This window comes from Dipodomys ordii, unplaced genomic scaffold, assembly GCF_000151885.1.
Source record: "Dipodomys ordii isolate 6190 unplaced genomic scaffold, Dord_2.0 Scaffold4, whole genome shotgun sequence".
In the NCBI taxonomy this organism is placed as follows: domain Eukaryota; kingdom Metazoa; phylum Chordata; class Mammalia; order Rodentia; family Heteromyidae; genus Dipodomys; species Dipodomys ordii.
In genome coordinates, this window is record NW_012267220.1 from 7,892,019 (window position 1) to 7,907,926 (window position 15,908).

The window sequence follows — 15,908 nt, forward strand, 5'->3', positions numbered from 1 at the left end:
TCCTCCTCCTTTCTTTTTTAATGTAAATTCTCTTCAACAGAGTGAGAGACAAGCACAGACTCCACGGGTAGATATTAGCAGGTGCATTTGTGGCATTCTGCATAATAATGTAGAGCCAAGATTGCTATGATTGGCATATCACTTTAATTAATGCAACTGGAAGTTATCAGCTGCTCTATTATAGTTTTGGATAATAAAAGTCTCCTATATTACCTAAAAATTAGTCTCCTACAAGATTTGACTGATTTGTTCTGGTCATTTAAGATTTTGTTTTGTTTACCCTCAGATCCAAACAATCCATAATGCTGGGTCATCCGATCTTAAAGTAACCTAGTTTATAATGTGAGTTTTCTGTATTTCAGTTTAACCTATCTTCCTATAGCCAAGGCCAGATCAAGCCAAGGCCAGATCAAGGCATCTTTTTGGCTCCACCATCTGCCAACAATGATACTTGTTCATCTGCTAGTGATGAACATTCTGGAATACAGGAATTCACTGCACAGAGACAGTCCTCCCGACTTGTAACAGGGCTTAATTTTCTCAAGAAAGTCTTGGAATCTTGGCTTGCCTTCCTTACTCCTTTTGGAGAAAGATTGCTTTTCAGGGTGAGTCATCAGTTCTGTTTTTCCTTCTCACACGTACGCAAAGGCAAAACAACAAGCCTGAAATAACCCTCCTAAGAACATAATTAGAAGTCAGGATTTGGTATACTAGAAAAATCATCTCACTGGAAAAGAAGTTCTACTTTTATCATGAACAAAATGAGGATGTATCTGTAGTTCTCTTTGATTTCAGAAAAGAATGACAATTTCATTCATGTCCTTAGACGAATCTCAACTTGTGGATTTTTCTTTTCACTCTTTTAATTGGATGAAAGTATGCTGCTGCTGATTTATGGATCTCTAGTTGTGCCAGGCATCATTTTAAATGTGCACAGCTGCTCGACACGAGTTTAACTTGGCAGATAGTATGAAACCATTGAATTGTGTCATTTATTTGTCTATGTGTACAATAGTCTCCTTGTGTAGGTTCTTCTAAAAAATCCTTGCAGGAAAGGTTTTGGAACCGGCATTTAAGAGGTCTCAGAGAGTTGATTTATTCTTTTGGAAGGATTTCAGAGTTTCCCGAATGAAAAATGAGATAGCACTTTGTGCCCTTGATAAGTTCCCGCGGGAATCACGAAGCAAGTCTTAAGTGGAGCAAGGTTGAGAAAGTAAGAGGTTCAGAAACTCGTGTTTGGGAGCTGCAGCTCCAGTGATCTGGCAGCCAATGTAGGAAATGTTATTGCTGACAACAGTCTCACTTTCATTATGACATGACTTGGAGAAACAGCTAACACAGGGGCGGGGAATGATCTACACAAGGCATAGCAGGCATAAATAACTTGCGAAGCTCTGTTGACATTTTTTTTTAACATTCTGGCATTCACAGTAGTTAAAAATGCTATCTTCAGATTCAAAAGGCCCTGAGATTTGTCACTGCTGTCCTTTGTAGTCAAGGGTGATCCTGTTGACACCGTGGTTTTGCTGTACACAAGTGTGGCTGAAAATACCTGAACATGACAGATGATAAGGCCTTTCTGGCTTGTGTCTCTTGGCCTCCCAGAACATAGCTTGCCTTGTGACAAGTCATCCTGCTCTGCCTGCAGTAGCTTCTCAGCCTCTTGGCTCTGGTATTCCACAAATGTCTTCATTGCTTGGATGGCTCTCCCTTGGGGTTTTTTTTATGAAGGTTACACCTCCTACCTGGTTTGCTCCCCCTCTCCACGCCAGTGCTAACCGGGCAGGGTAGTGCGCCAAGCCTTCTTCCTCTACTGTGTCTTGGGAGAAAATTGCTTTGTTTATTGGCGATTTTATTATTCCACTTGAAAGGTTTGAGTGTTTTCAACTGCAAAGGTCTGAGATGCTGACAGACTTTCTCTTCCTACTTTTTAGTTTTGCTTGTCATAGAACAGGCAAGAGCAGAGAGAACGAATGCACTTGACAGAGGAATACCTCTTCTACAGGCAAACAACTCAAACATGGTATAGTTTGCTGCCTTTAGAAAGGTTTCCAAGCCAGCCTATATTTTTAAAAAAAGGGGAAAAAATGGTCTCTGAGCTTTCTTACATTGGCACACTACTACTTAAGTCATCCTCTAGTCCAGTACTTTGCGGGTAAATGGAATCTCACAGACTCTTCTACCAGGATGGATTCAAAACCACGAATTATATGCCAGGATTATAAGCATGAGCCAATGGTGCCTGGTGATGTTTCTATTTGATTTGATAGATTTTATGTATTATTTATTGTATAGCTAAAGGTAAAACCCAGAGCACTGTGCATTCGAGTCCTGTGTACTATCAATCACAACCCCAGCGCTTTTGGTTAAGACAAAAGGGATTCAAAATGAGCACGCTTCTAGTATGAAGAATAGTGAAATATCATTTTAGTTTTTCACTCATGTTTAATGTTTTTAACTATAATGCTATGGTTACTATTGAAATGTTGTACAGATGGGTTGCGGGTTTCACCTGGGTGAGATGTAATTTCAGAGTTGTTTTGATTTGCATTTCCTTTATGGCCAGGTATGTTGAGCATTTCCTCAGGTGTCTATTTGTCATCCTTATTCTTCCGCAATGTTTCTCTTAAGCTCCTTTGCCCATTTATTGATTGGTTTTTTAGTTTTGGAGGGTGTTCATTTTTTGAGCTCCTCATATAGTTTGGATCTTAGGCCTTTGTTGGATTTATTACTGGTAACAATTGTCTGCCAATCTGTTGTCTGTCTTTCTAGTTTAGTAACTACGTCCTTTGCTGTGCAGAAATTTAGATGAAATTCCATTTGCCAAACCTCCTATTTGCTGTGCCTCTGCATTCTAATTTTATTGATGAGAAAACTAAATATATTGTTGACCAAGATCATGAAAGAACTGGGAAGCAAAACTGAAATTGAACATGAGACCTTTGTGCCACTGCGAGCAAGTCCTTAAGTTAACTCAACTTAGCAAACTTCCTGAATCCTATTTCTTTAGCTATGTCTCAAAATTTTAGGATTCTTCTCCAAACTGCTGATCAAGAGCTTCATGAAAACATAGCAAATTCCTTTTAGGAAGCCTGCGAACTGACTTGAGTAAAGAATGAGTCTCCAACCTGGTGCTGGTGACTCATACCTGTAATCCTAGCTATTCAGGAGGATAAGATCTGAGGAACATGGTTCAAAACCAGCCTGGGCAGGAAAGTCTGTGAGATTATTACCTCCTATGAACCATCAGAAAGCTGGAAGTGGTGCTCTGGCTCAAGTGGTAGAGCACTCGCCTTGAGCTGAAGAGCTCGGGGACAGCGCCCAGGCCCAGAGTTCAAGCTCCACCACCGGCAAAAAAAAAAAAAAAAAGTTTCCACTGTAGCCATGATGGTCTCTTGATGAAGTTAATAGTGGTACTTCTGTAGTGGTGAATCCTTAAAATGCCACCTCTGTTGTTTGGTCACTTCGAATGTATGGTGCAAAATCTGCTTCTAAGACAAATTTCTAAATTAGTTAATCAATTTTATTTGGTTTGTTGAGTCAAAATAATTCTCTTAACTTCTCTATGTGTGTTAGACAAGGGTCATAGAGGCTATATTAACTCTAGTGAGAACTTAATAAGTTTGGGTTGACAGCTAGAAGGTTACTAATTATAAAGAACAACATCCCTCTAAAAATAATGTATGCCCAATATTTACCCATCTGAACTTCTTCTCTTTCTTAGATGCCTACAAAGGGGTTACAGTTACATGAGTAAGGTAATGAGTACATATCTTGTCGAACATTGTTACCTTTTCCTTTGTTTTTTTCCTACTATCCCTTCCCTCCCCCACTTCCCCCACTATTCTCCCCTCCCACCCCTCTCCCCACTACCCCACCACCGAAGTTGTAAAGTTCATGTCCAACATAGTGTCTTGTAAGTATCATTGTTGCAATAGGTCAGCCTGTGTCCTTGTTTCAGCATTTTGTGATTCCCCTTCCCCTCCCCAAATTAGATAAATGTATATACAAGATGCAGGGTACCAAAATCAAATACGGTGACAACAGGGGATATACCATGGGGGGAAAACATACAAAAGAAACAAAAGAAATCACATAGTACATTAAAAACAACAAAGAAAACATAGAAAAACCTTTTGTGTCCATATCTTGGGGTTCATTTCACTTAGCATCATCTTATATGGTCATATGTATATAGCTTTTGAGCTTTTCTGCTCATCTGATAAGATTATCCTAGACACACACACACACACACACACACACACACACACACACACACACACACATATATATACTAATTATTGCAAATAAAGGAAACCATGGGACCTATATTTCTTTGGGTCTGGCTTATTTCACTTAATATGACTTTTTCCAAGTCTTTCCATTTCCTAAGAAATGGGGTAGTGTCATTCTTTCTGATGGAGGCATGGAATCCCATTTACATATCAATATATACCTCACATTTTCTTGATCCACTCATCTATGGAGGGGCATCTGAGTTGGTTCATCATCTTAGCTATGGTGAATAATGCTGTGATAAATATAGTTGTGCTGGTAGCTTTATTTATTTAGTCAGTCGTGGGGCCTGAACTCTGGACCTGAGCACTGTTTCTCAGCTTTTCAGCTCAAGGCTAGCTCTCTACCACTTGAGCCACAGTGCCACTTCCAGCTTTTTCTGCTTATGTGGTGCTGAGGATTCTAACTCAGGGCCTCACGCATGCAAGGCCAGCACTCTACTACTGAGCCAACTTCCCAGACCCTTCTGGTAACTGTAGTGTGGCCTTGTTTGTGATCGTTTGGGTAAATGCCCAGAAGTAGTATTGCTGGGTCACAGGGGAGCTCTATGTGCAGTGTTTTGAGGAACCTCCATACTGCTTTCCAGAGTGGTTGAACAAGTTTACACTCCCACCAACAGTGCAGTAGGATTCTCTTTTGGCCACATCCCCTCCAGCATCTATTGTTATTAGAGTTTTTGATTATAGCCATTCTAACTGGGGTGAGGTGGAATCTCAATGTTGCTTTGATTCGCATTTCTTTTATGTCCAGAGATGTTGAGCATTTCTTCATGTCTCTATTGGCCATTCTTATTTCTTCTTCAGACAAGTCTCTCTTTAAGTCTTTAGCCCACTTATTAATGGGACGGTTGTTTCTTTGAGGATTTATTTTTGAGGGATTTAATTTTTTGAGTTCTAAGTATATTTTAGATATGAGGCCCTTGTCTTGTATGGCTAGTGAAGATCTTCTCTTTCTATTCAGTTTATTCTCTTTCTGATTTCTAAGTGTGAAGAATCACTATCTCTTTGACACGAAATATGATGGGGCCTTTTTAATTTATAAAACTCTACCTTGTGAATTCTTTCATGAAATGTCTCAGGAACTCCAGAAGACAAAGTTTGAATTGTTCTTTTTTCCTGCCAGGTGAAGGAATTGAATGAAAAATCTCAGTCCTTCCTGAAGTTACCAGGACTAAAGTCCAGAACTCCAGTGCTCTTAGCCATGTCCACTTTGTTCCCTTGTCTGTATTTCACAGAGTTTAAGAATCATACTTAGAATATAGAACATGAGCTTACAAGAAATCAGATCTGTGGAAGTTTTCACTGCATTTCCCAGCCATTTGAACCATGAGAAATAAATTTCTATAATTTATAATTAAGTTGTAATTTATATTATTGGAATTGTATAATGCATATGATAAGACATTTATAATTATTTTTATAACTTATAAATTATCCAGTGATATTTCATTATAGCAGCATGGACTAAGACACAGTGGCATTTAATGCTCTGAACCATTTTCAAAGTACCTATGGTTACATTTTATGTTGAAAAAAAAACACATCATATTTAAAAGAAAAAGCATTCTTCATTGGTTGACACAAATATTCCTAAAATATATTCTGCATACATATAAGCCAAATTTATCATGAAATAGACTTAGATTCAGTTGTTTAAAATATGCTTTCCTCTAGATTACAGGGTTACATGGAGACAAGTTAATAATTCAAACATGTCAATGCTTGCTTATTGTTTGCTAATTGTTATTGGAGTTGAACTCTGGTCTTTGTGCTTGTTGGGCAGACACTCTACCATTTGAAGCAGGCCTCAAGTCCTTTCTGTTCTGGTTCATTCTGAGATAGGGTCTCACTTATTGCCTGGTCAGCCTGGCCACGATCCTCCTATTTATGCTTCCTTCTGTAGCTGTGATGCCAGGTACATGACAGTGCTTGTAGCTTTTTCTGTTGAAATAGGGGTCTCATGAACTTTTTGCCTAGACTAATCTGCAGCCACAATCCTTTTGATCTCTACATTTCAAATAGAGAAGATTGCAGATGTGAGTCACTGATGCCTCGCCCTCATTTTTGTTTGTTTGTTTGTTTGGGGGGGGTCTGGTCATGGGCCTGAACTCTGGGCCTGGGCGCTGTCCTTCAGCTCTTCAGCTCAAGGCTAGCGCTCTACCACTTGAGCCACAACACCACTTCCGGCTTTTTTCTTTTTTTGCTTATGTGGTGCTGAGGAATCAAACCCAGGGCCTCAGGCATGCAAGGCAAGCGCTCTATCACTGAGCCACCTTCTCAGCCCTGTCTGTTTGTTTTTTGATCAGTCATTAGGTTTGAACTCAGAGCCAGGGCACTGCTCCTGAGCTTTTTTGCTCTACCCATTAAGCCACAGCACCACTTCTGGTCTCCTGGTGGTTAATTGGAGGTAAGAATCTCACAGATTTTCCTTTCCTGGGCTGGTTTTGAACTACAATCCTCAGATCTCAGCCTTCTGAGTAGCTGGGATTACAGGTGTGAGCTATCAGCCCCTGACTCTCCTTGTTTTTAAGAGTCAAAAAAGCATAGGCAGCTGTCTTAGGAAATTTAACTTACAACATACTCGACGCTGAGTGAAAATTGGATTTGTGTACTAGTTAAATTCACAGCATTATAGAAAATCCAAATTAACGGTGATTTCGAAAAAAATAGAGGTTTAGTTTTCTCTCAAGTAATAGGTGTTGGAAGATAAACTATTCAAGGCTGCCATGGTGACTTCATAGTATCAGAATTCAATCTCCTCCCATTTTATGACTTCACTGTGCATGGATTCTATTGCCAGATTCAACTCCGGTTCCACAGGTTTGCCAGAACCCTAACAAATTATCTGAAACCCAGCAACAAGGAGGGAAAGTGAGGAAGGAAAGAAGGTTTTTCCTTCCATTTCCCAGATACACAATCCACAAGGCAGGCTGAGCTATAGGGTTCCCAGCTAGAAAGAAAGAAAGAGAGAGAGAGAGAGAAAGAAAGAAAGAAAGAGAGAGAGAAAGAAAGAGAAAGAGAGAGAGAGAAAAAAAAGAAAGAAGGAAGGAAGGAAGAAAGGAAGGAAGAAGGAAAGAAAAGAGTTCTTTTTTACAAAGGAAGAAAATCATGTAATATTCAGAAGCAATATAAGCCACAGCATGGCTTCTCAAAGCTATTCCCTTTATCTTGTTCCTGGTGCTCCCCACATTTGCCTCAACCATCTTGCATGCACATATTCTTACAAAATACCCTACTGATTGAAAGCCATAGACATGCAGTACTGAAAGCAAAAAAAAAAAAAAAATGAGTACAGGTTGAAACTGAATCAGACTAAGGAATTTCTCACTATGCTGATTTTTCCTTTTATCTATGTAATTTGTGTTACTAGTGCAACATGTTGGACATGTTAAGAAGTTTAATATGGACTCTTGTCTGTAATCATTCACTTTTTTTAGGGGAGATGAGAGATTCCCATAGATATTGTAAAGAACAGTGAAAGTTCTGCGATTTACCTTGAATGAAAGCTAACAAGCTAGTTTGCCAGGGTGTTATGGAGGCAGGCAGAAATGATGCAAGACTCCTGGTTCAGAAACAAAAGGATGGTATTAAGGTATCAATCATCAGAGACCCAGGCTCCATTTCCCAACGTGGCACAGATGGCCAGGTGACACCTGCATATGCTGTAGGTTGCACTGGAGAAGGGGACTGCTAACTTTAAGAACCCACTTCTTCATGGGCAGCAGACATATGTCGCTTTCTCCAAAGGGAAACAGTCTATATGTTAACACTGTTCCCTACATGGCACACAGAGCAACTGGAGTCAATGTCTCTGCTTGCTAGTCATACAGAAACATGGTGGACTCCTAAAGAAATGTCTCCAACAGATAGGAGACAGGATATTCCCAGTGCTACATGGGTATGAGAAGCCACCCTTCTCACGAATGACAAGTAAATACGAGAGGTTGAGGAGTCTGAGAAAGCAGCCGGACTTTGAAGGGAAGGGAGGTCCTATGCTAAGAAAGAGGAAACAGCTTTAACACCTGCATGTATGGAGACAAGAAGGTGGTGGTGCACTTGAAAACCTCCCAAAAGTACCCTGAGGAAAGGATGGATCAGAGGACCTGGAGGAGGTTGGGATTGGTTTCGACAGGGCCCAGAATGCCTAAGAACTTTTGCTACAGTAGTGAGGAGGAGCCGGTGATAATGTTCACTGGCCACATGGTGGGTGATGAGCCGAGGTTGGAGGAGACTTGGCCTGGCAAGGAGACTAAGAAAAGGTTATTCTCATGGTCTGGGCAGGATGGGAGGAATTCTTTTCCACATGGCAGGAAAAAAACCCTGAATGTATTCAATTTTCTTCTCCTTTCTTGGTTCCTTACAGGACCTTACAGGGTAAATTTTGTATGTTTCAGGATTGATTTATATATAGCACCATCCATAAATTCTTTACCTTAAGGGGTACTTTCATAGGCTTTTTCATTCACAAGGATGTCATCTAAGGGTGGGATTTGGCCCTTTGAAGCCAGAAGATGTTGGAGATCAGATGTAAGGGATCTCAGGAAAGGCTTTGTAGTGGGAGAAAGGAGGAAGTGATGCATGTGATATATGAGAAGCCAGTTACAATAAAGATCAGTTTTGTGGGGGTTTTGGTGGTGGTGGTGGTTGTGGGGATTGAACTCAGAGACTGGGTGCTGTCCTGAGTGTTTTTTTGCTCAAGGATAGTGCTTTACCCCTTTGAGCCACAGATCCACTTCCGGTTTTCTTGTGGTTAATTGAAGGTAAGAGTCTTACGGACTTTCCCGCCTGGGCTGGTTTTGAACCATAATCCTTGGATCTCAGCTTCCTGAATAGCTAGGATTATAGCCTTGAGCCGCCAGTGCCTGACAAAGATCAGTTCTTAAAGAAAAAAACTAATCAATATTAAGGTTGGAGATGAAATTTCTGTGCCTTGTGGTGGATTTCTTATTCTTCATATGTAGTACTCCTGCTGTAAGAAATATGAACAAGTCTGGCAGCTGGTTGGATGTTTTACCTGGCTTTGTAGCTCACAGCTGGTTTAAGGTGAAGGCCCAGGACAAAATAGGAGCAGGTAGAGCAGCTGAAAGTTTGGCAGGGAGGCCTGCCAGACAGACTCCTAGATAAGAGTTTGGTGTGGTTGTAGAGAATGGGAGTCTGCCCCAGGTGAATCAGCAACTGAAAACTAAGTATCACCACTTCCAGGGGGACAATGGCAGCTAGTCTGAGGGAGACAGGCTCTCACATTGCCCAAAGAATGTGCGAAGCAACAGCCACACACTTAGGACACTGAAGACTGAGGAGGCTGAAGATGATGTGGACAGCATAAAAGAGATCTAGGTCACAGCTATGGATGACAGGGCTACTGATGGGGTCTGTCATCAGCCTGACCCCAAATCCCAGAATACTAAAGAAGGAGAAACAGTGAAAGAGCAAAGTACCATTGTCTAGAGAAAGAAATACATTAGGCTGGAGCTAGTGTGGGCTTGTTTGTATAGTGTTCTAAGTCTTATTTATAAGGGCTTTAGACCTCTGAACTTGTTAACCATCTTCCCTATTCTCCTGTGTAGCTCCTTCCAGAGGAAGAAAAGCTCTTAGTTGTGAGGGTAACAGGACCATGCCCCTTGAGCCTTATTAGCTGAGTGATGAAGCCAGGGATCCTAGCACAGCACCTTGTGGATATAATCAATATAAAAATGGGTGTCAGTGGCTCACATCTATAATCAGTCCAAGCTAACTCAGGAGACTGAACTTTAAGGATCATAGGTAGAAGCCAGCTGGGGAAGACAAGTCAGAATTCTCTTATTTCTAACTAGAAAAAAAAGCCAGGACCAGAAGCATGGTTTAAGTGGTAAGTCACCAGCCATAAAAGATGAAGAGTAGGAGCATGAATCCCCAAGTTCAAGCCCCAACCAGTGCCAACCCCCCCCCCACACAAGTGGAAATCAGTGTGGATGTAACTATAGACTTTAGTGGACAGTGGACAGTTTGTCGAGGGGATTAGGTAGTGGATCAGTTTTCAGCTGTGGGCAGCAGTGTCTAGAATAGTGAAACAAACCTGGAGGAGGAGGGATAGAGAGATAAGGAGAGGGGAAGGGAGGAGAAGAGAGGGGAAGGGAGGGGAAGAGAGGGGAAGGGAGGGGAGAGGAGGAAGATGGGAAGGAAAACATCTGTGGTGCCTCTTCCCTATCTTTCTAACTTCTTACAGAGCAAACCTGGACCTTCTAGACCTGTTCTGCTCCCTTCCTGCGGCCCAGCCCCCTGCCCAAGTTCTCTCAGACAGACTCGGATTTGCTAGTAGGTGAGGTTGGCAGAGTTAGGCTGTTTTCTGTCTCCTCCAACCCCTTTCCTCACTTTCTTCCATTCCTTTAAAGTCCAGGGATGAGGCTTAAGATCATAATAAATAATTCCTTCTTGTTTACTTGCTGGTTGATGTGTGAGTGGCTTTGGAATCCGGCTTCTGGGAGCTGAATTTCAGAGTTCCACAAAGGAGCTCTTTTGGAATCCATCCCAGGAACCTGGTACTTTGCACCAAGAGATGGACGAAGGGAGCACAGCAGTGTTCTGGAAGTTACTGTAAGCCTGAAATAAATTCTATTTTAAAAAATTAGTGAAAAGCTGGATGCTGGTGTCTCACACCTATAATCCTAGTTACTCAGAAGAGTGAGATCTGAGGATCTTGGCTCACAGCCAGCTCAGGCAGATGAATCTGAGAGACTCTTATCTCCAATTAACCACCAAAAAGCTGGAAGTGGAGGTATGGCTGAAGTGGTAGAGTGCCAGCCATTAGCGAAAAAAGCCAAGTGAGAGCAAGCCCAAGGCCTTGAGTTCAGGCCCCAGTACAAGTACACACATACACAAAAATTAATGAAAAGACCCCTTGAATGTTTCCTGGGCTTGGATTTTCCTGAGGGGGATTCCTATAGCCCTGAGTGCTCAGCACTTCCACATGGAAGCTACTAGATCATCGTGAAATGCTTTGGCAGGTGACTATGTGAGCAACCTAAGTGTTTTATATCACAGCCCAAGGATGACAGGAGCTAAACCTCATATATTAAACAGTATTGAAAACACAGCTATTTCTAATAATTTATTAGGTATATTCCCATAACACATTACCCAGACCATATACCCATAGCAGGTTTTCTGGTGGGTGCTGGGGGAGAGAATAAATAACACTTACCTAAGCAAAAGGCTGATGTTGTTTTGCAGATGTCAAGCCAACAAACTTCCAGCAAGACACAGAATCACAGATGGCAATCTTTTTTGTTGTTGTTGTTGCTTGTGGGGCTTGAACTCTGGGCTTGGGGGCTGTCCCTTAGCTCTTCAGCTCAAGGCCAGTGCTCTACTGCTTGAGCCATAGCATCACTTCTGGTTTTCTAGTGGTTTATTGGAGATAAGAGTCTCACGGACTTTCCTGCCCTGGCTGGCTTTGAACCTCGATCCTTAGATCTCAGCCTCCTGAGTAGCTAGGATTACAGGTATGAGCCACCAGCGCCTGGCTGGCAATCTCTTTTAATGGAAATTCCCCTGCCCACTGCTGGCCTCCTGGGGTGGGTGGCCACAGGTGGATAACACTTACAATGACCCTCATCTCAATCTTTCTTAGATCAATCATTAGAGGCTTCCCTGAAAGTTTGTGTGTTTCCATAGTGACTGGCATAAGTCTTCAGGGAGAACTGGACTGAATATAGAAGACTTATGTTGGTGGGGGGAAAAGCCATCTGTCATATTGAAAGAGCAGTGAAAATTGTGTTGATTTACAGATGATTACACCCAACGCATTGTGTTTGATGGTGAAGAGCACACTGGGAAAAGGAACAGCAACCCAAAAATTATATACATTCAGAGTTGGGATCTACTAAGAAAAGGCTGTCAAGGCATAAAACTAGGCCCTCTGGGAAGAGTTTGCAGAGACCTGTGTGTGGAAAGGAAAGGAAGGGGATGATAGAATCGTTGCCTTTAGACTACTTTGGGAGTTGTCAAGAGGAACATTCTCCCAGGACAGAGAGTCAGAGAGCTATGACAAAAGGGGAAAACCATAAATGGCGTCCTGTTAAGATGCTGGTAATACTGATGATGATGACACTGAGTGGTAATAAACAAGATTCCTCCCCTATTTCAGAAGAATCAGGAAGTGGAGCCAAGTCCTTGTCTGTTTTTGTTGTGAGGAAAATAAATTGGTTTTCTTGCTTTTCTCTTTCATTTGCCTCTATTTTTTTTCCACATAGAGTCAAAACATTGAGTAACCATCCTTATTTGTTAAAAGTATACTTGGGGCCTGACTGTTCTCAGACAATTTCCCCACCCAGCACCCGGTGTCTGCTGTCCCAAATGTGGGTTAGGAACCTCTAAGTAGATACTCTTTCTCTCTACTTTTAACTCAGGTTTCAGCTATAAAACCTTATCATTTGTAGTATTTTAAGTATATCTGCATGCTAAAAATAACTGTAATCTTATAGCTAGAAAAGGAATGTGTAAAAGTTCTACTTATACTACCTACAGAGCATGACTCACTGGTTCTGTTCATTTGTAGTTAGGTCCTCCAGACTCAGTACATTTTCCTCTCCCTGAAAAAAATTCAGAAGTTTCCCTGAGTTTTACTCAGGAATATCTGAGTAACTATGAGGTTTACACTTATAGCTCATCTCCATTCAGACAAGCTCCATCTCAAGTACTTAACCATATAAGGCTCACAGCTACTCTATTAGATAGTAAAGCTTTAGTCAAAGACCAGTCTGTCAAGGCTGTGGCCTCTATCTCCTCAATAAAGCACCTGCTATCATTACCCTGGTGCCTTGGAGTCTGTATATTCAACTCACATTGCTTCAGATAGAGGCCCAGCATCTGTGATCTTGACAAAGTCTCTACTCTAGGAGTTTATGTTATAGTGTTTGACAAGGCAAAATAATGAAAATAATTACTAGTAGTAAGAAGTAATATAAAGAAAACTAGACAGGAGACAGAATATAGTCAGGCTGAATTTGCCCTTGAACTTGACAGGCTGTATATTCTATCCTGGGGAAGGCCTGGGCATTAGCCCTGAGGTACATGAATGGGATCAAAGGCCCTTCCAGGATGAGTTACTGGACACTTGGAATCTGATCTCTCAATGGTGCTGTGTGGCATCAGTCATTGGTATGGGCTTTTCAAATGAAAAGAGACCCTGTGCAGGAAAGGCGAGGCACATGAGCTAAGGATCAGTATAGGTGTGACTTCTCCTCCTCCAGCTGCTGCTTATTCTTTCCTAAGAAGCCCTTTATGTTCATATCTGGGCTTCACTATAACCTCTGTGATCCCTAGGTACTACTGTGTTATACTAACATCTTCTGTGTCTTGTCGATCCTATGACATACCAATAACAATGAACACTGACAATTCAGGAAGGTTGAGGAGAAGATGAATGATCTGTACTTACCATACAATAATGGCCAATTCATATTTCCCATTAAGGCTGGTATTCTAACCAGTGGATCAATAAAACAGCAAACAGCTGGATGCCTGTGGCTCATGCCTGAGTAGCTAGTAAACTACTCAGGAGGCTGAGATCTGAGGATCATGGTTCAAAGCCAGGCCAGGCAGAAAAGTCCCTGTCATACTCTTTTCTCCAATTAACCACTCAAAACCCAGAAGTAGCACTTTGGTTCAGGTGTTAGAGCTCTAGCCTTGAGCATGAAGAGGCTCAAGGGATAGTCCCCAGGCCCTGAGTTCAAGCCCTACAACTGACAAAAATTACTATGTAAATAAATAAATGAACAGAACTGAGCTGATAATAGGAAGAGCAGCTGAGCAGAGTTTTATGAGCAGAAGAAAGAAAATGCCAATTCAAGCACGTGCAAGCAATATGTATGATCAGATTTTAAAGTTGTTCGGAGTCTGTGCTCAAGTGATCTGACTCTATTAGAATCTTCTTTATTTTCAGTTGGGCAGGTAAGTTTTGGGAAAGGGGCTTCTAAGTGATATTCTAGGAGTCTCATGCCATTCTTCCATGTAGATTTAGGAACCTAAACTCAAAAAGTAGACATTTGAAATTACATGTATAATAAAATAAAAATCACTTCAACTATCTAGATATTTTATTTAAATAAATATCTGGAGATGAGCTGGGGGCTTGGTTAAAGTGGTAGAGAACCTACCTAGCAAGTGCAAGGCCCTTTGTTCAAACTCCAATACAGCCAAAGGAAAGAAAGTCTGGAAATACCCTTTCACTCATTTTCTTTTCTATGTCAGTCCTGGGCTTGAACTCAGGGTCTGGGTGCTGTCCCTGAGGTTTTGTGTTCAACACTAGTATTCCACCCCTTGAGACACAGCTCTACTTCTTGGATTTTTAGTGCTTAATTGGAGGTAACAGTCCCCCCAACTTTCCTGCCCCGGCTGGCTTCGAACCATGAGCTTCAGATCTCAGCTTCCTGAGTAGTTAGGATTATAGGCGTGAGTCATCTGTGCCTAGCTGCCCTTTCACTGTTTAACACTATGAGTTTTAACAACTTCACAGGTCAGGAAGAGTCATAAAATAGGACTAGAAGCTGTTTACTTAGGGGTTTCAGGAACTTTGCTTGATGGATTCACTTGCAACCACTATTAACTCTACCTTCTCAATGGACAAAATAACTAGATTAACCAGATTACAAGTAAATGCTATAAGAATAGTACCTTTTTTCTGTCAGTGTATGTTATAAAAATATTGTATTTCAAAGTATTGTTTTAAAAATATATGGGTGGGCATGTGTCACTTAGGATGGCCCTTCTTTTTCCCTCCCCCTCCTCTTCTTTCCCCTTCCCTCCTCTTCCCTCCTCCCCTCCCCTTCCTCTCTTCCTTTTCTCCTATCTCTCTCTGTCTCTGTCTCTCTGTCTCTGTCTCTCTCTCTCTCTGTGGCAGATCTTGCTATGTACCCAAACTTGCCTTGAACTTATGATCTTCCTGGGGATGACCCTTAGAATGACAACAAAACAAAACAAAACAAAAAGGATGACATGTCTATAATCTCAGCTCTCAAGAAGTTGAAGAAGAATCATAAATCCAAGGCAAGCATGAGTTTCAGTGCAAGATCCTGTTTCTAAAGAATCAAAACAAAAGGTGAAATGGGATGTGTGTGTGTGTGTGTGTGTGTGTAACCACAGTTTGTATGTGTATGTGCATAGTGTCCTGATCCTTCCTTCTTTTGCACGGGCAGGTGGCCTGTCTTTTTGGTGTGAAAGCAGTGCCATTTTCTTCAAGCCTTCCTTTAAACAAAGAGGAAAATTATCAGCAGTAGGGGTGACTTTGCACTAGCTTAGATCCAGGCCCACTTCTATTTTAACAAATATTTATGGATGAAATGACCAGTCTTAAGTTGAAGAAGGACAAGGAGGAGGTGGGAGAAAATGCAGGAGAGGAGGAATAGAAGAGGAAGGAACAGGAGAAGGAGAAACAGGAGAAGGAGGAGCAGGAGGAGGAGGAGGAGGAGGAGGAACAGGAGGAGGAGGAGGAGAGACAGATTTAAGGAGAAGAAGAAAGATCTTGTGACATTTTAGAATGCTTACACTTGTGGTCAAATGGAACAAGTTTCTTTTTTATTTGCTACATAAACTTGTTGTAAGCAAAGCACTCAGAGAGAAAATTCCCAAGCAGCAGTG